The sequence below is a fragment of the Lactuca serriola genome, chromosome 9, assembly GCF_051521515.1.
Source record: "Lactuca serriola cultivar US96UC23 chromosome 9, Lser_US96UC23_V15, whole genome shotgun sequence".
Classification (NCBI taxonomy): domain Eukaryota; kingdom Viridiplantae; phylum Streptophyta; class Magnoliopsida; order Asterales; family Asteraceae; genus Lactuca; species Lactuca serriola.
The window spans coordinates 36510549-36520632 of record NC_136416.1 but is presented as its reverse complement, the minus strand read 5'-3'; the positions used below and the strand labels follow the sequence as shown (position 1 = coordinate 36520632).

The 10084-nt window shown below is 31.9% G+C and overlaps 1 pseudogene; it reads left to right on the top strand.

Annotated features, from left to right (window-relative positions):
- Positions 1–3226: 3226 nt before the first annotated feature.
- LOC145077385 (5S ribosomal RNA) lies at positions 3227–3344 on the top strand (annotated as a pseudogene).
- The last annotated feature ends 6740 nt before the right edge of the window (positions 3345–10084 follow it).

Genomic DNA, 10084 nt, shown 5'->3' with positions numbered 1-10084 from the left:
TTTTGGATGGGTTGGAGAGAAACACGCATGTGTGGACCTTACAGGGATATCCTCTCTCGTAAGTTTCAGGGCCGGGGTTTCACGGCGGGACAAGCTGCATTAAAAGCTGCTACATGCAAGGTCACCAAACATGAGAAACCGTGCATGGAAAATCAATACGCGTTCATACCATTTACATTTGATATGTTTGGTTTCCTTGCGCCGGAGGCGGTGAAGCTTCTTAGTAGACTATAACGGATCATACATAGCAATGTTATATCCCTTAGATCTATGGATGTAGTCTTCAAAATAATTGGTTTTACCATACAAAAGGGCTTAGCGGCCCAACTTGTTGCCCGTTTGTCTTCTCATTCGTTGTACGATGATAGCTAAATTTTTTTAAAGTTAAAATATTAATAAAAAACAATATAAGAAAAATCTACTAGAGTTTTTTTTTCTTTATAATTTTGACATTTATCCTTAAAACCATCAAGAGTTCTGACTCCCCAAAAATAGTCAATGTTTTGCGATAGAAATTTCATATTATGATTTTTTTGTTTTTTGTTCTAGCGCTTCTTTTTTTTTCTTATATTTTTTTTTCTCTCTCTCAATTTGCTTTATCAAAATGCAAACATGTTTTAAAATTCAAATTATATACTATATTTCGAAACTATTTGCTTCTTGCATGTGTCATCAACTTTGTCGATTCCCATGCATTAGATGAAAGTTGTATTTTTCTTTGTTTTATCTCTACTAATTGGGTGGACTATCTCTTCAAGTTGAGGCTCGTCATCTTGGTTCGAATCAAACCCAAAATGAGCATCCGATGAAATTGTGTAACTCGTTTCTAAGTCTTTTTGAGCTACATTCTTCTTTTCGTAAACGTTTTTTCAATTTTGAGAATTGGATAAAAACTTCCAGACTTTGACAAATTTCAATGACCTCCTTTTATTGTCAATTTTAAATATGTCAAGCATCATCTCAAAAATGTTTATATAGTTCTCCCCGTTTTTTCATTGCCTCGTCAAGTTGTTATACATCCAGTTTAACTTTGTAACCGTCTTATTCATTTCACAAAACTAGGTCCTATATTGGTTCTTTGTACGGTACTCACTACGGCTAATTTCGTTGAGATTGATAATGTGTACAAAAATGATTGTTCGGTTGAGTATTTCCATTCACGGGAACCTCGTAAATGTCGACCCGTGATTCCGCTAGTACTTTCTTTTCATCTGGTGTCCATTGTTGAGATGATATTTTTTTTATCGACGCTTTTTCCTTTCCTATTCCATTGGGGTTGGGTGGTATGAGAAAGGATTCAGGTTTGGGTTGCGGTTGTGGTCGTCTTTCCCAAACAAACTTGATTTTCAGCTCGGTCGGGGGTCGGCTTCCCGGAATGTATTTCAGGATAGGAGAAAATTTGAGAAATAATGTTGATCTGGCTAGGGTGGCATATAGTAATATTGTGGTATATGTTGATAGTGAAATTGTTGTGGTTGTGGTTGGTGTGGGGGTGAAAAAATAGGGTAATCAAGTTGTGACCAGTAAAGTGATGGATCGAAAGCGAAAACATTTCGAAACTGTGTTGTTGAACCATTTCCATGCGATTTGTTGGGACCAAATCACTTTTGGTAAATGGAGTTATGGAGGTTACAACAACATAAAAAAAAGGTATAAAGTTGTGTGAAATAAGGAGTAATAAATGTAGAATTTATAGTGATAACTTTAAAATGAAAAAAGGAAAAAAAAAAGTTAGGAAGAAGTTGCGGGAAAATGGATGTCATGAGGAGGTCCATCGACCAACAACATTGGTTGGTGTAGTGTTCACCGCATCACCGCGATCACAATTCACACATTACCACCTTGGAGTGAATGGGCTTGTACACCTATTGGCCTTAATAACAAAAACTAAACAAAAGACTATTTCTTTTACTATTTTGTGTGTATAACTATTTAAAATCACAAATTGTTCGATATTATATATTGTCTACGCTAACATTTTTATCCTTAAATATGTACTAAGCTTCAAATATGGATAAATTTCTCTAAAACGTGGAATCTTTATAGTTCTAAATATGAAAATGTAATTAATTAAATTTGAAAATTAGGCTTGCACAGTTGTAAGGATGATGTAACAAATATTTAGCTGGCAATCACAAGAAGTGGTTGGGAATATCAGAACCCGAAGATATGTTTCCGTCCGCAATTGCCTTTCTCTTTTCTACAAGCATGTCACATGTGGCATATAAAATTTTCATATTATTTTTTATCCTAAATTATTTATTAAAATGGATCTGTTAACAAGTGAAATACATAATGTATTAAATGGATTCAAAACTACAAATACCTATATCGGAGTTTTTCACATTATACATACAGGAGCGAATCTAGAACTAAAATCAATGTGGTTCCTTATATAAATGAAATGGAAAAAAATATGAAAATATAGGTCTTTTGACAAAAATAAATATTTCTTTATATTCTTTTATATAAAATTGTTGTATTAAAAAAGAAAAAAATAAGTCTTAGGACCCACCTTCACACGGTGTAAGCTAGGCTCCTATATACATACCAAATAATCTATCTGCTTCATATTTTATTTGAGATTATTTGCTATACCCACTCATAATTTTAATAACTATATAACATTGTAGCTTTTTATTGGAGAATGGAAGCCAACATATTTAAACAAACTTATCAATGTCTTATTTGAAACCAGTCGAATGTCCGCGCGTTGCACGTGAATATAATTATTTAATTAAAACAATACCATTTAACAAATTCTGATTAAATATTTATATATGTAAAACTGTAACATCCCCCTCTGGCACGTATCACAATATTGTCCGCTTTAGGCCACTCGGCACGAGGACTTCCCAGGGGGTCACCCATCCTGGTACTACTCCCGCCCGAGCACGCTTAATTGCATAGTTCTTATGGGATCTGCTGCCCTCACGGATTTAAAACGCGTTGTGATAGGGAAGGTATCCACACCCCTTATAAGGAATGCTTAGTTCTCCTTCCCAGCCAATGTGAGATCAGATCTAACCCACTTTCATCCCCCATTATAGGGTTCGACGTCCCCGTCGAACACATCGACCCGTGCCCTGGCTCTGATACCATTTGTAACATCCCCCTCTGACACGTATCACAATATTGTCCGCTTTGTCACCCATTCCGGTACTACTCCCGCCCGAGCACGCTTAACTGCAGAGTTCTTATGGGATCTGCTGCCCTCACGACTTTACAACGCGTTTTAAAGCCGTGAGGGCAGCAGATCCCATAAGAACTCTGCAGTTAAGCGTGCTTGGGCGGGAGTAGTACCAGGATGGGTGACCCCCTGGGAAGTCCTCGTGCCGAGTGGCCCAAAGCGGACAATATTGTGATACGTGCCAGAGGGGGATGTTACAAATGGTATTAGAGCCAGGGCACGGGTCGATGTGTTCGACGGGGACATCGAACCCTATAATGGGGGGTGAAAGTGGGTTGGATCTGATCTCACATCGGCTGGGAAGGAGAACTAAGCATTCCTTATAAGGGGTGTGGATACCTTCCCTATCACAATGCGTTTTAAAGCCGTGAGGGCAGCAGATCTCATAAAAACTCTGCAGTTAAGCATGCTCGGGCGGGAGTAGTACCAGGATGGGTGACCCCTTGGGAAGTCCTCGTGCCGAGTGGCCCAAAGCGGACAATATTGTGATACGTGTCAGAGGGGGATGTTACAAAAACCAATTTCAATAGCAAAACAAACTCTATAGTTAACATATTAGTTTTATTAATTTTAATAAATTTATATCAATTAGTTATTTTCGCTATTAATTCATGATTTTATAGACCGTTTTATGTTGTGTAAATTATATATCAAACATATATTGATTCCTATGTATAAAAAACAAAGTAGTAAGAAAAAAATAAATACTACAAATTTTGATAATTTTATTGAACGTTTTAAGTTGTGGAAATTATATATAAAATGTATGTCGGTTTGTATATATAAAACAAATAACAAAAAGTATGAAAAACACTATAGTTTCTAATAAAATAAAAAACACTAAAACATTATAACATTTACATCAAACAAAACTTATTAAACACTTATAAATCATTCAAAATGAATATTTAGAAATTAACATACATTTGATATATATAAACATTGTTATAAAAAATTTGTGTTGAAATAACCATTAATACCACAAAAAAAAATTTCAACTCTTTCATTTTGAATCATAAATTTTTTCAAACATATGATTTTTTTAATTAAAACTTAATTATATACTACTAATATAGTTATAATGTGTATAAGAAATAAGTGGAAAATAAAAAGCATTGCATATTAATAACCATAAGTTTAAAAAACTTTTGATTGTAGTGGAAAACATAAAGGCAAATTACATTAAATTTGAAATCATAATTACATTTAAATAAAAAAACTATTGAGTTGTAGTGAGAGTTTTAAACTCTTTATTTGTGCCCAATAATATAATATAAATATTAACAATTATATCTTAAAAGAACAATATTATAAGTATTTATTATTGAAATAATAATTTGTATATTAAGTTGTAACTAATATTATAATAATTTGAAGTATACGATAAGAAAGATATAAAAAATTATGTTTGAATAAAATTGAATTAAGTTTTTTATTTAAAATTATTTTAAACTATACTTAATTTTAACTAATTTATAAATAATTTATTTGAATATTTTTTATTTCCTATATTTTTATTATATATATATATATATATATATATATATATATATATATATATATATATATATATATATATATATATATATATATAAAGTTATGAAGAAAAGGAATAGTGAACTTGCAATTTTTTTTGGCTGAATTGGTCTTTGTACTATTTTATCCATTTTGACGCTTTTGGTCATTGCAATCTATATTTTTACACTTTTTAGGAACCTTTTAATATTTAAAGTTTGGCCACAAAACTTTAACGGTTTGACAACTCTGATCCCTTTTCTAAAAAGTTGCTAATTCCTACCCCTTTAATGCTTTAGTCATTTTGACACTTCTGGTCCTTGCAGTCCAAACTTTTACATTTTTCACTTTTGTTCCTTGCAATTAATTTTTTTACACTTTTTAGGAACCTTTTAATATTTAAAGTTTGGCCACAAAACTTTAACGGTTTGACAACTCTGATCCCTTTTCTAAAAAGTTGCTAATTCCTACCCCTTTAATTCTTTAGTCATTTTGACACTTCTGGTCCTTGCAGTCCAAACTTTTACATTTTTCACTTTTGTTCCTTGCAATCAATATTTTTACACTTTTTAGGAACCTTTTAATATTTAAAGTTTGGCCACAAAACTTTAATGGTTTGACAACTTTGATCCCTTTTCTAAAAAATTGCTAATTCCAACCCCTTTAATTCTTTAGCCATTTTGACACTTCTGGTCCTTGCAGTCAAAACTTTTACATTTTTTTCATGAAAATGAAAAAAACGCTCTGGGGCAAAGCCCGGGCTTTTCATTCTTGCACTTTCTACGTCTGTCATTTTATCGATTCGAAAACAACATTGAAATCTTCCGGCCCCCGCGTAGCAGGGGTAACCTTTTTAGTTATTATTATTATTATTATTATTATTATTATTATTATTATTTCAAATAACAATAGTTTATTAACATAGTATAATCTCCTCTTTAGTTAAACGTTATTTTAAACAATTATTATTTTTTACTAATTATAAACTACTTATTTGAAAATTTTTATTATTATATTTAAAACAATATATCATACTTTTTTATTTTACTTTTATCTTTTCCTTAAAAACAATACATTAAGAGTGTGTTAGCGGAGGAGGAGTGTTATACTTGAGGTATATTTTGATCACTTATATTTTGTTATGAAAATATTAATATTTTATTTCTTTTACTTTTCTTTTACGATAAAGAATGAATATGAAAAAAAAGAAATTGACAAATATAATAAGACAATTTATTTTTATTACTATAAAAACATTTAAAATTGGGTACATCCATATAAGTTTTGGTAGAATATAAAGAATTCATTTTTATAACACACATAATTATTGGTTTTCAACAATAAAGTCATATCATATTAAAAATCATTCGTTCTAATTTGTCATTATCACCAACAATTTGGAATAATAACTGTAAACTCCTTTCATTAAAATCAATTATAAAAAAACTCCATCGATGTTATTTATAAAATAAACGATAGAAACTAACATAGTATATACATAACATAAAATACATGTTGAATAATGTTATCTTGTACATAAAATATATTTTCTTAACATAAAAAAGAGAGACACAACATAAAGATACATACATGTTAACAAAGTTAATTGCTCTAACTTATAAATAGCTTGATGGTTGATTTACCAAAAGCTCATGAGAAGTAATTATCAATCTCATTTCATCATCATGTGATGATAGAAAGATGCATAACACATAAACTTAAAAAATGATCTCAAGTAAACCTTTACAAACATACCTAAATTTGAACCTTGGTTAATATCTAAAACTTTACATGCACCAAATTTGAGTTTATATGAATTTATATTTGAAAAGTCGGAATTGGTTTCTTACATCCATGGAACCACTCATATTACTCTTCAAACCCTACATATATAATCTATCATTTTGTGCAGACATTCATGCTTATGTAATCTACATATTTCTTATATAGGCTAAATATTTCATTTAACTCATCAATTAAATAGCATGATTTGAAGACTTTTAAGAGTTACAAATCATAATATTTTAGTTAATCAAAAATTAATTTGTATAAGTTGAATAGTCTTGGGAGTTTCAAATGCATGATGTTCAAGAAAAAAATAGTCTTGGGAGTTTCAAATGCATGACGTTCATGGAAAAATGCTCATTTTATAAGATATATAGATATAGATATAGATGCTTTCAAAAACTGAAAAGTCTTTTTCAGTTAAAGCCCAAACTTTTTGCAACTTTTAAAATTTTGGCCCAAAATCCAAAAAGTTTACAATTTTGATCCTTGTTTGGAAAATACATCATTTTAACCCCTGAACTTGTTTTATGCACCCTTTTACCCCTTGTTTTAAGAATTTTATCATTTCAACCCCTTGAAAGTTGTAATTTTCGTAAGTTTTGGCTCATTGGGCCGAAAAGCCCAAAATTTGGCCCATTAAGCCATGAATTTAATTTCTAACCTTTAAAAGAGTATGATATTCATAAAAACACTTATTTTTACTGTTTTGACTCTTTTAATCCTTCAGAAAACCGTGAATAGAAATTTTTCAACCCAACTTTTGTTTGTTTGACAATTTTAGCCCCAAAGTGAGTTTTTTGTTGCAATATGTATACTTTAATCTTAGAGGGTAATTTTTCTTGACTTGTTTCAGTGTAATACATCTTAGATCATGTTTACCTTCCTATTAAAGCCATAGATCTTGGATTTCTATTCTTTTTGTTACACATTTACTACATAAACACATGAAATCACACATAACATACACATACACATAGATCTACACATTTTACTTGTATTCTCCCCATAAAACATATGAAAACCGAAAATAGAGGGGTATGAACTCACCTTTTCTTGTTGATTTCTATTTGAAGAAGAGAATGGCAGAGCTTGCTGCTATTTTCGGCCCTTGCAAGCTTTCTTGGGTTGATTTCGATCTTAGAGGTTTCTAGGAGGATGGTCATGAGTTTATATGAGTTAAGAAGAGATTTTTGATAAAAAAAAGAGTTTAGATTATGAATCCAAGCATCAACTTACCTAATATGATGATTTTTGTGGAATAACCTCCTTGGGATGCTTCTAATTCTCGAAAATTAGAGAGAAGATGTAAGAGTGTTCTTGTGAGTGTTTGAGAGAATTTGGAAGAGTGTGGGGGTGTGTGATGGGTTCTCGGCCAAGAGTAATAGGAAGAAGAAGAGAGAGAGTTGAGGTGACCATCCTAGATGCATGTTGGTCCATGCATGGAAGTATGTGGTGTATTAGTGAGGTGGCAACCTTAGAAGTCAACTCTTCCCCCTTTCTTTTGTAGTTGGGCCGAATTCTTGGACTTAGGAGGAAGGAAGTAGTTCAACTTGGGCCATTGCTTGATTTTGTTCGAAACCATGAGCCCATTAAGTAGGTTTTCGGCCAATTGGGCCTTTTAGAGTAATTCACGGCCCAATATTCATCAAAGTATGAGTTTTATGGCCCATTAGGGCTATTTAGTTTTGTTATGGCCCATTAGGGTATTTTATTTCATTCTAGGCCCATTATGGCCCAAAATGTTAAAATAAATGAAAGTGGGTCCAATTAGGGCCCATTTAAGGGTCCTAAGCCCAAAATAGTCAAATTGGGAGCTTATTGATCCATTAGGTCCAATAAGGAAATCTTAGTCCATAATGGACTTAAACAGGGATTTCTAGGGTTTCCAGTTCTTTGTTGACTATTTGAAGTGCTTGTATAGAGTGTTTGATAGGGATTTTGTTGTTATTGAATAAGCATCATACATGCTTCCACATTTTTGGTCCACAATTGTTATCATTGTTGTTGTTACAAAGCATCAAAATTCCTAGTTGTGACATAAAGATCCCAATTCACATAAGATCATATGGTAAATGTCTAATAAGTACTTTCGCAAATGTGAGGACATCATAGTCGATTAAATCATATCGGAAGGGAATCTCGCCAATCCATTCCTCTAAACTAAAGTCACCGACCAAGTTTAATATTCACATAAAGAGCTAATGTCATTAGATTTACATGTGTTTTAACTTGATTGCATCTAATTTAGTTCGTTTTATCTTAGGAACTAATGTTGTATGGATCTCTATTTGATTTGGTTATTATTAAGTGGAGAACTTAATATTTGACGTGGATCGGTCATTTCATTTAGGTTATTACCGTGTTCCAATTTTGACTATTTAGAACCACTTCCAGAATATTAATTTATTCAAACTTCCACAATTGGCCCTACTCTAGGAAGTAAGTTGTGCTTAAACTGAATTGATGGATCAATTATGAAGTTTGCTTTTGATTGACACAAGTCGGTATCGGGAAAGATAATATTAAGCGTTTAAGATTGACTATATCATGTTGGATTAGGTGTCGAAGCCAATAACTAAATTAGTAAATCTTGAATTATTAGCAATTTCCTTTTGGGTTGCCATCAAACCTAGTAATTGACTGGAATGCTTTTTGGAGAGGGATAGTGGTTTATTAATTTATTATACTATTAAGAAATTAATTAGAAATGAAAACAAATGATTTATGAATATAGTATGAGAATAATATATTGATTAGAAGTAGTATTATTTAATTAAGAATTAATTAGAAATTAATTGGAATGATTTAAAGTAGAAGGACTAAAGGTGACTATATTTAAAAGTTACACATTGATCAATTCTAAAACTCCCTAGGTGGGGGGATGAATTATAGATGATCATTAGGCGTTTTCTTGGGCAATAAGGAAGCCTAGGATTCCTTAGGGATCAAATAAAGGGGATAAGGCTTATCTAAGGAAATCTGCCTTATCCTAGTTCCCATAGTCACATATATAAACCCTCCTAAGAGTTCATGATTTCGTCCGACCCTTCTACAAGAGTGAGAATCAAAAATTCTCATTCCCTCCCCTCTCTCTTCTTTAGCCTCTAACTTCTAGGGTTTCGATGTGAGACATTAGAGGCACGAGATTCCTGGTGCTTGCTTTCTAAATCTAGATCAATAAGGAATCATTGTTTATGTACTACAATAAACATAAGGTATCTTATTTCTAATAACCCTTTGGTATTTTCGAAAATAGCAATGTAGTTTTAGGGTTCTTGATATTTAATAGTTGTTTGCAAATTAAAGTGAGAACATAGATCCTTTAGAGTGTATGTGAACTAAGGGTTTATATTTTTCCGCTAAAAAAATAGTTTTTTGTAACATATAAAACCCACTAGTGGTATCAAAGCCATTGGTCTCATTAATCTTGGACTAAATTGAATAAGATCAAATTTAGGGTTTATAGAAACTAAACCCAACTGGAGGTATTTTTTTTTGAAAATTGCTAGGGTTCTTGAAACCCTAGCCTCCACCCTTATAAATTTTGAAATTTGCTAGCGTTTTAGAAACCCTAGCATCCTTAGCCCATTT